Source organism: Phocoena sinus, chromosome 19 (genome assembly GCF_008692025.1).
Source record: "Phocoena sinus isolate mPhoSin1 chromosome 19, mPhoSin1.pri, whole genome shotgun sequence".
NCBI classification, from domain to species: domain Eukaryota; kingdom Metazoa; phylum Chordata; class Mammalia; order Artiodactyla; family Phocoenidae; genus Phocoena; species Phocoena sinus.
Genome location: NC_045781.1, coordinates 34,827,172 through 34,845,876, shown reverse-complemented (window position 1 = coordinate 34,845,876; position 18,705 = coordinate 34,827,172).

The window sequence follows — 18,705 nt, the reverse complement described above, 5'->3', positions numbered from 1 at the left end:
TAAGAGACCTCTGGGACAACATTAAACACAAAAACATTTGCGTTATAGGTGTCCCAGGAGGAGAGAGAAAGGACCCAAGAAAATATTCGAAGAGCTTAAAGTAGAAAACCTCCCTAACATGGTAAAGGAAATAGCCACCCAAGTCCAGGAAGCTCAGAGAGTCCCATACAGGATAAACCCAGGGAGAAACACGACGAGACACATAGTAATCAAATTCGCAAAAACTAAAGAAAAAGAAAAATTATTGAAAACAGCAAGGGAAAAACAACAAATAACATACAAGGGAACTGCCATAAGGTTAACAGATGAATTCTCAGCAGAAATTCCACAAGCCAGAAGGGAGTGGCATGATATACTTAAAGTGATGAAAGAGAAGAACCTACAACCAAGATTACTCTAGCCAGCAAGGATCTCATTCAGATTCGATGGAGAAATCAAAAGCTTTGCAGACAAGCAAAAGCTAAGAGAATTCAGCACCAACAAACCAGCTCTACAAGAAATGCTAAAGGAACTTGTCTAAGTGGGAAACACAAGAGAAGAAAAGCACCTACAAAAATAAAAGCAATTAAGAAAATGGTAATAGGCACATACATATCAATAATTACCTTAAACGTGAATGGATTAAATGCTCCACCAAAAGACACACACTTGCTGATTGGACACAAAAACAAGACCCATATATATGCTGTGTACAAGAGACCCACTTCAGACCTAGGGACACATGCAGACTGAAAGTCAGGGGATGGAAAAAGATATTCCATGCAAATGGAAATCAAAAGAAAGCTGGAGTAGCAATACTCATATCAGATGAAATAAACTTTAAAATAAAGAATGTTACAAGAGACAAGGAAGGACACTATGTCATGATCAAAGGATCAATCCAAGAAGAAGATATAACAATTATAAATATATATGCACCCAACATAGGAGCACCTCAATACATAAGGCAACTGTTAACAGCTCTAAAAGAGGAAATCCACAGTAACACAATAATACTGGGGGACTTTAACACCTCACTTACACCAATGGACAGAACATCCAAACAGAAAATTAATAAGGAAACAGAAACTTTAAATGACACAATGTACCAGATAGAATTAATCCATATTTACAGGACATTCCATCCAAAAACAGCACGATACACTTTCTTCTGAAGTGCATATGGAACATTCTCCAGGATACATCATATCTTGGATCACAAATCAAGCCTCAATAAATTTATGAAAATTGAAATCATATCAAGCATCTTTTCTGACCACAACACTATGGGATTAGAAATCAATTACAGGGAAAAAAAAGTAAAAAACACAAACACATGGAGGCTAAACAGTACGTTACTAAACAACGAAGAGATCACTGAAGAAATCAAAGAGGAAATAAAAAAATAGCTAGAGATAAATGACAATGAAAACACAAAGACCCAAAACCTATGGGATGCAGCAAAAGCAGTTCTAAGAGGGAAGTTTATAGCTATACAAGCCTACCTCAAGAAAAAAGAAAAATCTGAAATAAAGAATCGAACGTTACACCTAAAGGAACTAGAGAAAGAAGAACCAACAAAACCCAAAGCTACCAGAAGGAAAGAAATCATAAAGATCAGAGCAGAAATAAATGAAATAGAAACAAAGAAAACAATAGCAAAGATCAATAAAACTAAAAGTTGGTTCGTTGAGAAGACAAACAAAATTGATAAACCATTAGCCTGAATCATCAAGAAAAAGAGGGAGAGGACAGAAATCAATAAAATTAGAAATGAAAAAGGAGAAGTCAGGGCTTCCCTGGTGGCGCAGTGGTTGAGAGTCTGCCTGCCAATGCAGGGGACACAGATGCGTGCCCCGGTCTGGGAAGATCCCACATGCTGCAGAGCAGCTGGGCCCATGAGCCATGGCCGCTGGGCCTGCGCGTCCAGAGCCTGTGCTCCACAACTGGAGAGGCCACAGCAGTGAGAGGCCTGCATACCGCCAAAAAAAAGAAGTTACAACGGACACTGCAGAAATACAAAGCACCCTAAGAGACTACTACAAGCAACTCTATGACAATAAAATGTACAACCTGGAAGAAATGGACAAATTCTTAGAAAAGTATAACCTTCCAAGACTGAACCAGGAAGAAACAGAAAATATGAACAGACCAATCACAAGTAATGTAACTGAAACTGTGATTAAAAATCTTCCAACAAACAAAAGTCCAGGACCAGATGGCTTCACAGGTGAATTCTACCAAACATTTAGAGAAGAGCTAACACCCATCCTTCTCAAACTCTTCCAAGAAACTGCAGAGGAAGGAATACTCGCAAACTCATTCTATGAGGCCACCATCACCCTGATACCAAAACCAGACAAAGCTACGACAAAAAAAGAAAATTACAGACCAATATCACTGATGAATATAGATGCAAAAATCCTCAACAGAATACTAGCAAACAGAATCCAGTGACACATTAAAAGGATCATACACCATAATGAAGTGGGATTTATACCAGCGATGTAAGGATTCTTCAATATGCGGAAATCAATCACTGTGATAAACCATATTAACAAATTGAAGAATAAAAACCATATGATCATTTCAATAGATGCAGAAGAAGCTTTTGACAAAATTCAACACCCATTTATGATAAAAATTCTCCAGAAAGTGGGCATAGAGGGAACCTACTTCAACATAATAAAGGCCATAAACGACAAACCCACAGCAAACATCATTCTCAATGGTGAAAAACTGAAAGCATTTCCTCTAAGATCAGGAACAAGATGAGGATGTCCACTCTCACCACTCTCATTCAACATAGTTTTCAAAGTCCTAGCCATGGAAATCAGAGAAGAAATAAAAGGAATACAAATTGGAAAAGAAGAAGTAAAACTGTCACTGTTTGCAGATGACATGTTACTCTACATAGAGAATCCTAAAGATGCCACCAGAAAACTAGCTAGAGCTAATCAATGAATTTGGCAAAGTTGCAGGTTACAAAATTAATGCACAGAAATCTCTTGCATTCCTATACACTAAGAATGAAAAATCTGCAAGAGAAATTAAGGATACAGTCCCATTTACCACTGCAACAAAAAGAATAAAATACCTAGGAATAAACATACCTACGGAGACAAAAGACCTGTATGCAGAAAACTATAAGACACTGATGAAAGAAATTAAAGATGATACCAACAGATGGAGAGATATACCATGCTCTTGGTTTGGAATAATCAATATTGTGAAAATGACTATACTACCCAAAGCAATCTACAGATTCAATGCAGTCCCCATCAAATTACCAATGGCATTTTTTACGGAACTAGAACAAAAAATCTTAACATTTGTATGGAGACACAAAAGACCCCGAATAGCCAAAGCAGTCTTGAGGGAAAAAAATGGAGCTGGAGGAATCAGACTCCCTGACTTCAGACTATACTACAAAGCTACCGCAATCAAGACAATATGTTACTGGCACAAAAAGAGAAACACAGATCAATGGAACAAGACAGAAAGCCCAGAGATAAACCCACGCACCTATGGTCAACTAATCTATGACAAAGGAGGCAAGGATATACAATCGAGAAAAGACAGTCTCTTCAATAAGTGGTGCTGGGAAAACTGGACAGTCCCATGTAAAAGAACGAAATTAGAACCCTCCCTAACACCATACACAAAAATAAACTCAAAATGGACTTGAGACCTAAATGTAAGACCAGACACTATAAAACTCTTAGAGGAAAACATAGGAAGAACACTCTTTGACATAAATCACAGCAAGATCTTTTTTGATCCACCTCCTAGAGTAATGGAAATAAAAACAAAAATAAACAAATGGGACATAATGAAACTTCAAAGCTTTTGCACAGCAAAGGAAACCATAAACAAGATGAAAACACAACCCTCAGAATGGGAGAAAATATTTGCAAATGAATCATTGGACAATAGATTAATCTCCAAAATATATAAGCAGCTCATGCAGCTCAATATTTAAAAAAGAAACAACCCAATTCAAAAATGGCCAGAAGACCTAAACAGACATTTCTCCAAAGAAGACATAAAGATGGCCAAGAAGTACATGAAAAGTTGCTCAACATCAGTAATTATTAGAGAAATGCAAATCAAAACTACAATGAGGTATCACCTCACACCAGTTAGAATGGGCATCATCAGAAAATCTGCAAACAACAAATGCTGGAGAGGGTGTGGAGAAAAGGGGACCCTCTTGCACTGTTGGTGGGAATGTAAACTGATACAGCCACTATGGAGAACAGTATGGAGGTTCCTTAAAAACCAAAAAGAGAATTACCATGTGACCCAGCAATCCCACTACTGGGCATATACCCTGAGAAAACCATAATTCAAAAAGACACATGCACCCAATGTTCACTGCAGCACTATTTACAATAGCCAGGTTATGGAAGCAAGCTAAATGCCCATCAACAGATGAATGGATAAAGAAGTTGTGGTACATATATACAATGGAATATTACTCAGCCATAAAAAGGAACGAAACTGGGTCATTTTGAGATGTGGATGCACCTAGAGACTGTCATACAGAGTGGAGTAAGCCAGAAAGTGAAAAACAAATATCATATCTTAATGCATATATGTGGAACGTAGAAAATGGTACAGATGAACTGGTTTGCAGAGCAGAAATTGAGACACGGAAGTAGAGAAAAAACGTATGGACACCAAGGGGGGAAAGTGGCGAGGGGGTGCGGGTTGTGGTGTGATGAATTGGGAGATTGGGATTGACATGTATACACTGATGTGTATAAAATGGATGACTAATAAGGAAAAAAAACACTAAAAAATTATAGTCTATTATAGTATCACATTTAAGTAGATAAATAAGAACATTTCATTTTGTGTTCTGTGACTTTCTTGCCAATTTCTTCTTTCTTTATTCCAAAAGCAATAAACTAACAAACACCACCCTTGCCCCAGTAAGTAGGAAAAGACTTTGAGCACCTGATACAATAACACACTGAAAGTGCTTTTCAACAGGAAAATAGACTAGAAGATATACAACTTCTTGTGCATTCTTTCCTACTGAATATGGTCATGGCTGGATATTGGATGCTGAAATGGGGAGAGTCTATAGAACTTCTTAGAAATGTGGACTCAGGATCCATTGCCCAGTTTCAGGGAGTCAACAATATTACTGAGGACCTCTCTGAATGCTGACAGACATACACTGAGAGGGTTCCCGGGATACAGACAGGCTTAACTGTATTGACTAGGCCACCCTAAGTCCTAGTGGAGAATAGTAGAACCAGACATTAAATCCTCTAGTTTCTTTTCTGTGGGAGGTTCCTCCTCTGATTCTAGAAACACTCCCAAACTTCCCTTTTCAGGATCCTCCGTTACAAAACTTGACGATTACAGCTCTAAGGGTAATCCAAAAATATCACTCTGACAATCTATAGTACTGCCAGAAATGGAAGATGAATTCTTTCCTTACTGTACTTTAACTGCTGGGAAGATAGGGTCTGTGTAATTATTCATCCTTCTATCCCTAATACTCAACAAGATGTCAAGAGCTTTGAAGGTGCTCAGTAATGATAGCTGAATGACTAAAACTATATTTTTAATTGTCCTCTTAGAAAACTTGACGTATATAATGTGTTATGTTAGCAAATTACCTAGTGCATGACACCTTATTTTTATTTTCGCAACAAGATTTAATGCATTATTTTCTCCTTTCCTAAAATGTAATAAGTGATTCTTAGAAAAATTATATTACATTATAGAACCCTGGACACAGAATAGGTCCATGGTATGTCTAGGTGTCACAGTATTTTGGTTTGGGTTCCACAACAGCTTTCTCTACTCCATCATAATAAAAAGAAGTAATACACATTTTACATAGTATTATTTGAAAGAAAATCCTAAAGGTGTCACCAGAAAGCTACTAGAGCTAATCAATGAATTTAGTAAAGTCACAGGATACAAAATTAATACACAGAAATCTCTTGCATTCCTGTACACTAACAACAAAAGATCAGAAACAGAAATTAAGAAAACAATCCCATTTACCATTGTGACAAAAAGAATAAAATATCTAGGAATAAAACTACCTAAGGAGGCAAAAGACCTGTACGAAGAAAACTATAAGATACTGAGGAAAGAAATCAAAGAAAACATAAACACATGGAGAGATATACCCTGTTCTTGGACTGGAAGAATCAATATTGTGAAAATGACTATACTACCCAAAGCAATCTACAGATGCAATGCAATCCCTATCAAATTACCAATGGCATTTTTCACAGAACTACAACAATAAACTTTACAATTTGTATGGAAACACAAAAGACCTCAAACAGCACAAGGGATCTTGAGAAACAAAAATGGAGTTGGAGGAATCAGGTTCCCTGACTTCAGACTATACTACAAAGCTACAGTAATCAAGACAGTATGGTACTGGCACAAAAACAGAACTATAGATCAGTGGAACGGGATAGAAAGCCCAGAGATAAACCCACGCACCTACGGTCGCCTAATCTATGACAAAGGAGGCCAGAATATACAATAGAGCAAAGACAGCCTCTTCAATAAGTGGTGCTGGGAAAACTAGACAGCTGCATGTAAAAGAGTGAAATTAGAATACTCCCTAACACCATACACAAAATTAAAACTCAAAATGTATTAAAGACCTAATTATAAGGCCAGACACTATAAAACTCTTAGAGGAAAACATAGGAAGAACACTCTTTGACATAAATCACAACAAGATATTTTTTGACCCACCTCCTTGAGTAATGAGAATAAAACCAAAAATAAACAAATGGGACCTAATGAAACTTAAAAGCTTTTGCACAGCAAAGGAAACCATAAACAAGAGGAAAACACAACCCTCAGAATGGGAGAAAATATTTGCAAATGAATCATCGGACAATGGATTAATCTCCAAAATATACAAACAGCTCATGCAGCTCAATATCAAAAAAACAAACAACCCAATCCAAAAATGGGCAAAAGACCTAAACAGACATTTCTCCAAAGAAGACACAGAGATGGCCAACAAACACATGAAAAGATGCTCAACATCATTAATCATTAGAGAAATACAAATCAAAACTACAACGAGGTATCACCTCACACCGGTCAGAATGGCCATCATCAAAAAATCTACAAAACAATAAATGCTGGAGAGGGTGTGAAGAAAAGGGAACCCTCATTTATTGCTGGTGGGAATGTAAATTGATACAGCCACTATGGAGAACAGTATGGAGATTCCTTAAAAAAACTAAAAATAGAACTACCATGTGACCCAGCAATCCCACTACGGGGCATATACCCAGAGAAAACCATAATTCAAAAAGAGTTATGCACCACAATGTTCACTGCAGCACTATTTACAACAGCCAGGACATGGAAGCAACCTAAATGCCCATCAACAGAGAATGGAGGGTATTTCCCTGGTGGTCCAGCGGTTAAGAATCTGCCTTCCAATGCAGGGGACACAGGTTCAATCCCTGGTCAGTGTACTAAGATCCAACATGTCCACAGGGCAATGAAACCCACACACACCACACTAGAAAGAGAAGCCCACATGCTGCAATGACAGATCCGATACAGAGATCCCGTGTGCCGCCACTAAGACATGAGGCATCCAAAAAATAAATAAATAAATATTTAAAAAATAAAAAGGGGAACAGATAAAGAAGATGTGGTACATATATACAGTGGAATAATACTCAGCCATATAAAGGAACGAAATTGGGTCATTTGTAGAGACATGGATGGACCTAGAGACTGTCATAAAGTGTGAAGTAAGTAAGAAAGAGAAAAACAAATATCGTATATTAACGCATATATGTGGAATCTGAAAAACTGGTATAGACGATCTTATTTACAAAACAGAAATAGAGAACAAACATATGGATACCAAAGGGGAAAGGAGATGGTGGGATGAATTGGGAGATTGGGATTGACATATATATATACTATTGACACTATGTATAAAACAGATAACAAATGAGAACCTACTGCATAGCACGTGGAACTCTACTCAATGCTCTGTGGTGACCTAAATGAGAAGGAAATCCAAAAAAGGGGGGATATATGTATACGTATAGCTGATTCACTTTGCTGTACAGCAGAAACTAACACAAAATTGTAAAGCAACTATACTCCAATAAAAATATAAAATAAATAAAATAAAATAGATAACCAACAAGGACCTACTGTATAGCACAGGGAACTCTGTTCAATATTCTGTAATAACCTAAATGGGGAAAGAATTTGAAAAAGGATACATGCATATGTATAATTGAATCATTTTGCTGTACACCTGAAACTAACACGGCAGTGTTAATCAACTATGCTCCAATATAAAATAAAATTTTAAATAAAATAAAATTTTTTAAATAAAATAAAATAAGCGTAAAAAAAAGGTACTCTGGGAACAACTGGGGTTTAAATCCAGTTATCACAGTTACATCAGTTTTGTCACTTGGTATTTGGACACTTCGGGGAAAGTCACTTAACTTCTTTGAGTATCAGCTTTTTTAGATAATGTCTAGCTCACAGACTTTTGTGAAGAGTAAATAAGTTAATGTATCGATACTTAAAATGCCCAGCGCAATGTTTAATACAGAGAAGATCCCGATAAATGGCATTAAACATATTTACTACTTTCCCTAGTGATACTCTTTAAATGTTTAAGCTAACATTTAGAAAACAAATCAAAATGGAAGCAAGAATATCAGTAACAATAAACTTCTTCACTGTATTTTAAACTGTGTCTAAGACTGAGAAAACTACCATTCTGGAAAAAAAAAAAAAAAGTCAACTTGGCGTTTACTTTGGAAATGTGAAGCATTGTAAGTAAATTATATCCAATAATTTTAAAGTGGGTAGTTCAGTTTATGCACAGACATAGTTTGACCTTTTTAAAATTTAATTGGGTATGCATATGGTATGCCTACCAATCTTTCTTAACAAAAGCTAGGGAAAGGGCAGTTCACACAGTGCTGGGCATGAAATGATTAAATGAAACTCTTGTGAGCTGTCACAGTTCAGTGGGTGGGAAATGTTTAATGATATTACTCTGAGAATGATATGATTACACAGGAAATGACATGGTGTTACACAGGAAGTGGTGCCAGTGCCACATTTCTGCCCAAAGTCTTAAGCTTAAAAGTCAGCCAGGAAGATAATGTGCATAACCAAAAGAGCAGAGTTAAAGTGTCTCTTCTATCACAGTAGAAAAGGGAAGAGCAAAGAACACTCAGAATATACTAGGGTAAAAATCTGAGAACTGTGCAAACAAGGACATAAACATTTCCTTACAAAATGTAATCACCAGCAGCCATTTTACAACTACATAGCTAAGGAAGGCAAAGCCATAAGAATAGGATGGTTAAAAGATGAAAGATAACATGAATTTGGAGCAGTATTAGTGAGGCTGACCTTTCCTTCATAGGAGTCCTGACAAGAATACAGAATCCTAATATAAAGGAGCAAAGGACAGAGGACAGCATAAGTAAATGAGCAAAACGTGGAAACTTCAAGAAGAGGAATAAGGCAGAACAGTTCGTTCCTTAATCCAAAATTAGTTGAAGTTTTTCACCAGTTTTTTAGTAATGAGGGAATTAGAAGACATTATCGAACCAACTTATAATTTGAACTTTGTGAAACAACTATATGTGTAAGACAATTGTAAAGTATAGAACATAGAGTTCTATATGCATTGTTTGGGTAGTTGTTTACAGATTCTTTTCAGTATTAATATTCTGAGTTAAAGTACTCCTCTGAGAAGTCACACTGATAAATAATCTATCAAATAGATTAACTCTGAAAAGTTATATGCAATATATTATCATCCTCACAGGATGATGCCAACTGCGCTTATTTAATATGATGTGCCTATGTCTCAGAAGTTATTTAAAGGAGATATTTTCTTTGGAAGTATAGTTTAAGCATCATTAAAGTCATTCTAGAAAATCTCCAAGATCTTACTTGTTAAAATTATTTGCCAAAATCTTATGTTTATTTTTTATTAGACTTAAGTAACAAGTTCTTTTTTATTTTTTCTAAATGGAAAAATTCTTCTGTATGATATTCTTCCTTCACACTAAATTTAGAAATTTAGCTTCAACGGACAAAGGTTACCATAGGGCTATGGCACTATTAGCTAAATACCCTGAAGTTTTTCTTCGATGGAAAATATTGTGGTGATACACAGAAACAAACACACAAGACTGAAGTACATTTTTGGTAGTATAACAAGGTGTTAGCTTATTATCATGGGATGGAGGGAGTTCATTTTCAGCTATTCATTGGTGGTGTATTGAAAGCATGGCTCTCTCCTGACTCCTTGGCACAAATCCACGGAGGAAACCAAAATTCAACTGCATATTCTGTTAGTTGGAAACTCATACCATTTGCTGTTGAACGGACATCAGAACAAAACAGAGTCAATAAAGCTAAATAGTTGGTCAACTCAGTGAACTTACTGAATTTTTATTCCACCATTAACACTGACCATTACTTCAGTAATATTTATTGCATGACTCACATGTCAGGACCTATCCCAGCACAATGAGATCCCAGTCTAGTGGGAAAGAAAACAGAGCCAAAAAAAGGCAATGACATGTGTCATGAAATGCATGATGAAAAAGGATATTAGAGGAGGACATGACTTTTAGTTGTGGAAGAGGTACTTAAAGAAGATATGCTGGGGAATTTGAAGAAGGATTATCTCTAGGATGATTAAAGACATAAAGCATCCATGTGTTGATCTCTCCATCTAGAAGAAAAATCAGGACTGAGAATGGGAGGAATTCCAGTACAATCAAAGTGTGAGTTAAAGATGATGGGGGCTGAGGTAGACAGGGGGAGGGGGGACAGGGCATATCCACATCAAAGCCCCTACATGAACAGATCCCTAATTTCTATTCCTGTTTATAGAAAGGACGTGGGAAGCCATTAGGGCATTTTAAGTAATTTAAAATTTTGCAAAAACAAATAAGATTCCTTTGTCTACTGTTGGAGAGGATCAAGCCTGAGCATAAGATCATTTCAGTAGTTATGGCAGTGTTCCAAGTGAGTGATTACAGTGGCTTCTGAGAGGGTAATGGTGGTAAGAATGGAGACAATTCAGATGACTTGAGAGGGGGTGTGGAACTAATGGATAAACTTTAGTAACCTCTTTTTCTATGTGTAAAGTTGAAGCTGATGATCTAATTTAGGTGTGGACAAGACCACGTGTAGTGATGTCATCCAATGTTATACTCAGTAGAATTGTCATGAAGTATCCATCAATCTTAGCATGACCTTAGTGACACCACTCTTCTGCTGGTCTTGACAACGTCAAGCAACACACACCTAGCTCTTAACCACAGTGCACCAGTGAGTCAGCCAGGCAATGAGGATCCTGCTAGAAACACAGGAAACTCCATGAGGCTCTGCTCAGTATTACAAAACATGACAGCATCAAGATTATGCTGGGCTCTAGTAATTTAGTTCACCATTTACTTTTGGTCCTGCCACCACTTTCTCTCCCTTATCCTGTTTTATTTTCCTTAATAGCATTTCTTACCACTTGATATATGTTTATTTGCCCACTTATTTTATGCCCCTCTCATCATCAGTCCCCTAATTCCCAGGCAATGCAAGCTTAATGAGACCAGAGAATGTATCTTTTTTCCTTCTATTAATAAATCTTCGTACAATGCGAGGAGGAAGGAAGGAAGGAAATGAAGGAGGAAGGAAGATAGAAACACAGCAGGAAAAAAATTTTTTTAGTATAAGGAGTTTCATATAACGTATTTAATTTAATCATGAACTAGGAATGTTGTTTGTACTGTTAATTTGTCTTTGGTATGGAAAAACTAAGTATAATCATATGCCATTAATAGTCTGTACAATCTGTGAAATCTCTGTTATTTATATCTATCTCTCCTTATTGAAGCTGCAAGCTTCTCTTGATCAGGATATATTTTTCAATGAGAAAATCCAGAATATTAAACAAATAATCATCTGTTTAACTGAACTAGATATTCTTCAAAAACACAAAGTAATTTTAGGTACAAAATTTTGTTCTGTTTCTACTAAACAAGTTGACTATGGTGATATGTAGAGCCAAAAGATACCATTTATTGATTATCTAGTACTAATATATTCCTGTCTCAAAATAAATCTTTAAATTAGATAATATTCTCATTTCACAGATAAAGAAATAAAAGTTTAGAGAAAAAAATGCCAAATTAATGTGGCTCATTAACAGCAAAACTGAAATTGAAATCTAGTTCCATTTATTCCCAGTGCCTACATTTTTTTCAACACAAAAATACTTGTTTTTTTTCTGATTTGTCATTGTAGATGTGAATACGTCTAAATTTTCTGAATAATTTAATAAATATTTAGCAAGTGCTATTACGTATGCCTGCCTGCTTGACTACCTATCATCTATCTACATATTTACGCTCTTTGCCACCCTTTTAAGCTGTCTTACTTCCTTCTCATAGCAAACTTATTCAATATAGTAAGATAAATTTAATTTTAAAACAAGTGAGAACAATAAACTAGTAGAGGATTAAGTGTGACTAACAAAGATAAAGCTCGAATAAGGTTATTATGCTACATAAAATAAAGTAGGTAAACTTACTCAAAGCTAGCCAAATATTAACCTATAAATCATTTCTGATAGTTGTACCATTGAGATAATATGGATCAGCTACAACATTTACAGTTGGTAGCATGGGGAGAAAACAAAAAACAACACAAAGCTACATTTCGGGTAAGTGTAATTATTCCTAATGGTGAGAACTGAGAATTCTCCTTCCTGATTAGCATCATATTTGTCCATTAGTAGCCACCCAAGGCAGATTCAGTAAATGAATTGCTGAAATCATAAACAGCACCCTCAAGCACTCAACGAGGACTTCTTGGGGCTCTTTCATATCAAGGCCCTCAACATAGCTAATGGCATCATGCCAGAATTTGACTTACCCAATGCAGTTATATGGTAATTGAAATTAGTGCTATCAGTATGACACTTGATGGGATTAATTTGCAAATAAATTTTAGGACACATAGAAGAACGTTTCTATCATGTATCAGGCAGTGTGCAAAGCACTGAGGAAGTAGGTTTGGATGCTGCCTTGTGTAGTTTGTAACCAAAGGAAAGAAAAAGACGTAATGAAAGAAGTATATAAAAGGTAAAATGTGCCGTCATGAGGTGGACATAAGATACAGTGGAAACAAATGAAAATTACATGTCAGAACTGCAGTAAAAATATATAGAGCTTACATTAATACCGTATTTTTAGTGAGTATGAACTAGGTTTTGCTTCTGTAACAAGCACCTCCCACCCCAATCTCCAGTTTAATGAATAAAACTTTATTTCTCACACAGGTTCCATGTCTAACAGAGTCTGATAGTGGGCACTAGTTCTTCTGTGTGGTGGATGGTCTCTAGACTCTAAAGCAGCCCCCTGTTTCTTGCCTCCTGGTGTTCACAGCTTTGTGATCCTATTCTCTCGAGTAGTGAGAACTGTGATTTTCACCAAATCAATAGAATGTGGAAAAGGTGACAGTATGCTACTTCTACTGTTACATTTGATTATAAAAAGACTCCACTTTGCTAACTGATTGCTTTCTAGAGACTCTCCTTGTTGGCTTAATGAAATAAGTCTCCATGTTGGGAAAGCCCTCATGACAAGGGACTGTGGGCAGACACTAGGGGCTGTAGGCAGCCTCTAGGAGCTGAAGATGACTTCTAGTCAACATCCAGCAAGAAGCCTAGACTTTCAGTCCTACAGCTGCAAAGAAAATAAATTCAGCCAACAACTGTAATGAATTTGGAAATGGATTCTTCCCCACTCACCACATGAGAAGGCAGCGCAGCTGAAACCTTGATTGCAGACTACTGAGATCCTAAGTAGAGAACTCAGTTAAGCCAAGTTCAGACTCTTGACCCACAGAAACTGCGAGAAAATAAATGTGTGTTGATTTAAACCAATAAGCGTGTGATAACTTGTAATCAGCACAGAAAATTTTATCTCAATATGTGCTTTCTCTATCCTGCAAAAGGAAGGGTATATAATATTTTATGTCACTGAGTCTTCATACATTCATTCAGAAGCAACACACATTGCTTTAGCTGGAATTTTATTATCAGACTAAGTCATCATGTAAATTATCAAAAGGATGAGAAAATGTATTACTGCCATATACCTAAAAAGAGGAAAAGAACTGGAATGAATATATGTGTAAATAACACCAATAACAAACACATGCCTTTTATAGTGGTAATTTTCTGTTAAACAAGACATAAACTGTGATGGAAATAAATATCTTAAATTAATATAATAGAAAGAGAATTACTAGTGATAAATCAGAGCTTTTCTGACAGTCACACTTCTTCACTAAATCTGTGATTAAAATTCTTCCCAGAATAAGTGTAATCAATAAATATTCCCCTATCAGGAAAGCATTATCAAAAACAATATTTGCTAACCACAGTAAATACTTTTACAAATAAGTATTTTACAGATACAGTAGGATAATACTACTCATTAGAATTCATTATTATATTTTCCCATTATCTCAGCCAACATATCAAACATGTTTTAAAAAAGCAGTGCCAAACTTAGATCCTCATTTTTTCTTAACCGCATATTCCAAAGTATCATACAATAAATCTTCTCAGCAAATAAAAACATCTCTTTTGTAAAATAAATCAGTTTTTTGGTTCCCTAGTTACCAGCCAATTTGACCTTCTATTTCAGTACTTATTTTTTAGCTGACTTATGGAAAAAAGTTCCAGTCTAACTAGTACATAACCTTATGTTTAGTCTATCTAACTACCTCATAGATGTTCTGACCTTGATTTTCCATTCTGCCTCAAAAAACTTAAAATGACATAAACATCTATACTCAACATACTAGGGCCACCTATCTCATGTGTATTTGAATTCACGAACATATTTGAAACATTCTTAGTCAAGGTATAGGGCTTGAAAGCCTTTCATTTCCAAGATCACGATGGTAAAATTCTTGTAAAAAACGTCTCCCACAACAGTACTCAAATATATTTATAGGCAAAGTGTATAGGATGAGAATAGCTTGATGTCTACTTTCACTCTTTTTAGTATAGAATCTGCTTATTGAAAAAAAGAAATGAAAATCACCCACTTGTATAGGTATCCCTACTTGGCTCTTAAAGTTTAAGGATGAATTTAATGTAACCCACAGTCCACGGTGGGGGGTGGGGGAGTTATTTTATGTTACATATATTTTTTTTTATGTCTAAGTGTAAAATTTTGAAAACTTAACAGTATTTTCTGAGAGACTATCAGCTAATAAAGAAGGACAAATTTGGTTCTCAGGGTGGATGGTTGATCGTGGAACAGCTCCTAAAGAATCTTAAAATGATAAATAGTGGTTTTTTACAACTAGTACTTTTGAGTGGTCTTGTTTCATGAACTTTGCTAAAAACTTTAAATGAATTTATAGTTGTTATCATCATAACAGTCTATTAAGTAAAAGTTACCAACACATTGATGAGGATATTAGGGCTTAGAGAGATCCAGTAAGCTAGTCAAGACCAAACAGCTAATAAGTGGTGGAGTTGGGTTTCCAGAAGATGAGATTCTTATTTACTTGACCATCCTACCTCAAAAAGGGTGAATGAAAATCAACAAGAAAGTGCAGAACCTTCCAACATAAAGGTGGGCAGAGGTAGCAAATACCATGGTAGAAATCATTCAAAACGATTGGTGATTAGAATGAAATTAAGGAAGTAGAATTATTGGTAAAGCCGAGTTCATTATTGGTCTTATAATGGCATGAGATGTCATTCAGCCTCAGTCAGGAAACTGTGGATAGATAGTGTTGAATTACGAAGCTAAGACAAGAGAAACATCTACTGCAGCAAGGACTTAAAATTTAGAGGAGGTGAATGTATATGTATATGTGTGTGTGTGTGTGTGTGTGTGTGTGTGTGTGTGTGTGTGTGTGTGTGTATATGATAGAGGATTTATCTTTAATTTGTCAGTATAGTAAGCCTGCAGCAATAGAATTTTGGGATTAGAATGAAGAAGAAAACTAGCAAAGATAGAACTGGTGAGAAAGACCAAAAAGAAGAGAGCAGAGGGGGATTCTTCGGAATTACGTGTGCCACTTCAGAAAGAATACTGATATATTCAGGCCTCCATGATGAGATCCCAGCTACTCTTCTTTATATTCTGCAAGAGACAAATTTAGCTTAGCTCCTGAGTAATAATTCACTATCACTATGACTTGTGGTGTCTACTTCCATGATAAATTACATTTCCCTCTCATTAAATTCTATTAAATATTGCACCTAAAAACAGAATCCCAAAATACATAAGGCAAAACTGATGTAACTGAAAAGGGAAACAATTCAATGATGATAGTAATAATTATAATACCACACTTTCAATAATAAATAGAATTAGAAAATCAACAGAAAAGTAGCTGTGAACGACACAAAAACCAACAACAACAAAAAACAACTAGATCTAAAGACCTCTATAGAACACTCCATTCAACAAGAGCAGACTACACATTGTTCTCAAGTTCATATGGAACCCTTTCAGATAGATCACGTATTAGGCCATAAAACAAGTCTCAATACATTTAACATGATTAAAATTATACAAAGTATGTTCTCTTAACACAAGAAAATAAAACTAGAAATCAAAATGGAGAAAAATTTGGAAAATTAAAAATATATGGAAATTAAGCAACACACTCCTAAGTGGTAAGTGGGTTGAAGGAGAAATCAAAAGGAAATTTTGAAAATATTGTGAGATGAATTAAAATAACGCCACAATATATTAAAATTTATGGGATGCAGCTAAAGAAGTGCTTTGAGGGAAATGTGTAGCTCTAAATACCTGTATTAAGAAAGAGGAAAAATCTCAAACCAATAACTAATAACTAATCTTCCAATTTAAGAAGACAGAGAAAAAAGAGAAAAATAAATTCAAAGCAAGCAAAAAGAAAGAAAACAAGTATTAGAGTAGATATGAATAACAAAAGAATAGGAAAATAAAACTCAAAGTTGGTTCTTAGAAGATAATAACAAAAATCAATGAGCTTTTATCTAAACTGATGAGAACAAGGGAGGACTCAAATTACTAAAATTAGGAATAAAAGAGAGAGCATTACCACTGAAGGATGATAAGAAGGGATTATAAGGGAATATTATGAACAGCTATATACCAACAATTAGATAACCTAGGTGAAATGTAAAATTCCTAGGGATATAAGCTACCAATACTGACTCAAGAAAAATAAATTGCATAAACTTATAACAAGAATGAATTAGTAATTTTAAAACTCCCACAGAGAAAAGCCCCGAATCATATAATTTCACTTGTGAATTCTATCAAACATTTAAAAAAGAATTGATGACAACCTTTCACAAACTTTACACAAAGAGGAAGAAAAATATCCTATTTCAGCCTATAAATTTAGTATTAGCTGATGCCAAAACCAGACAAAGGCATCTCAAGAAAAGTCCAGTGCAATTTTCCTTACAGATATAGATGCAAAAATCACTAGCAACATACTAGCAAACCAAAGCCAGCAGCACATAAAAAAACACATACATATGACTAAGTGGGATTTATTTCAGGAATGTGTAGAAAAATGTATTCAACATATGCATACCAATCAATATGGTACACCATATTAACGGAATAAAGGACAAAAACTACATAACGCCTTCAATAAATGTAGAAAGATCATGTGGAAATATTAAATACCCTTTCATAATTAAAACAAACAAACCAGAATCAACAAACTAGTAATAGAGGAGAACTTTTTCAGCCTGATAAAGCTTATCTCTAAAACACCAATATATTGGTGAAAAGACATGAAAGACATAAAGTTTTCCCTATATCAGGAACAAAATAAACATGTCTAATTTCACTAGTTCATTCACCATTGTATTACTGGAGGTTCGGGCCATAGGCAAAACAAAAACAAAAACAAAAGGCATCCAAACTGGAAAGGAAAAAGTAAAACTATCTCCATGTGCAGACGGCATGATCCTGTGTGTATAAAATCCTAAGGAATCCACCAAAAAAGGTATGTGTGTGGTGTGGGGGAAACTATTAAAACTAACAAAAGAGTTTAGCAAGGTTGCAGGATACAAATCAATATAAAAATATCAAGTATATTTTTATACATTAGCAATGAACCATCCAAAAATAAAATAATTTCATTTACAATAGCATCAAAAAGAATAAAATACACACAAAAAAACTTAACAAGTGCAAGATTTGTACACTGAAACTACAAAACATTATTGAAGACACTAAAAGGAAAAGACATCTTATGTTCATCAATTGGAAGATTTAATATAGTTGGGATGGCAATATTACCCAAATGTATCTAATTCAACACAATCCGTATCAAAATTTCAGCTATTTTTTTTGCATAATTTGACAAGATGATCCTTAATTTCATCTAGAAATTCAAGTGATCCAGAACAGACACAATCATCTTGAAAAAGAAAAAAGTTGGAAGATTCACTTTCCAATTTCAAAACTGACTTCAAAATAATAGTAATCAACACAGTGTGGTACTTGAGTTAGGACAGAAACACATATTAATGGAGTAGAATTGAGAGCCCCAAAATAAACCCATATACTCATAGCCAGTTGATTTTTGACAAGGGTGCCAAGATCATTTAAATGAGGAAAGAATAATCTTTTCAACAAATGGTGCTGGCACAGCTGTTTATCC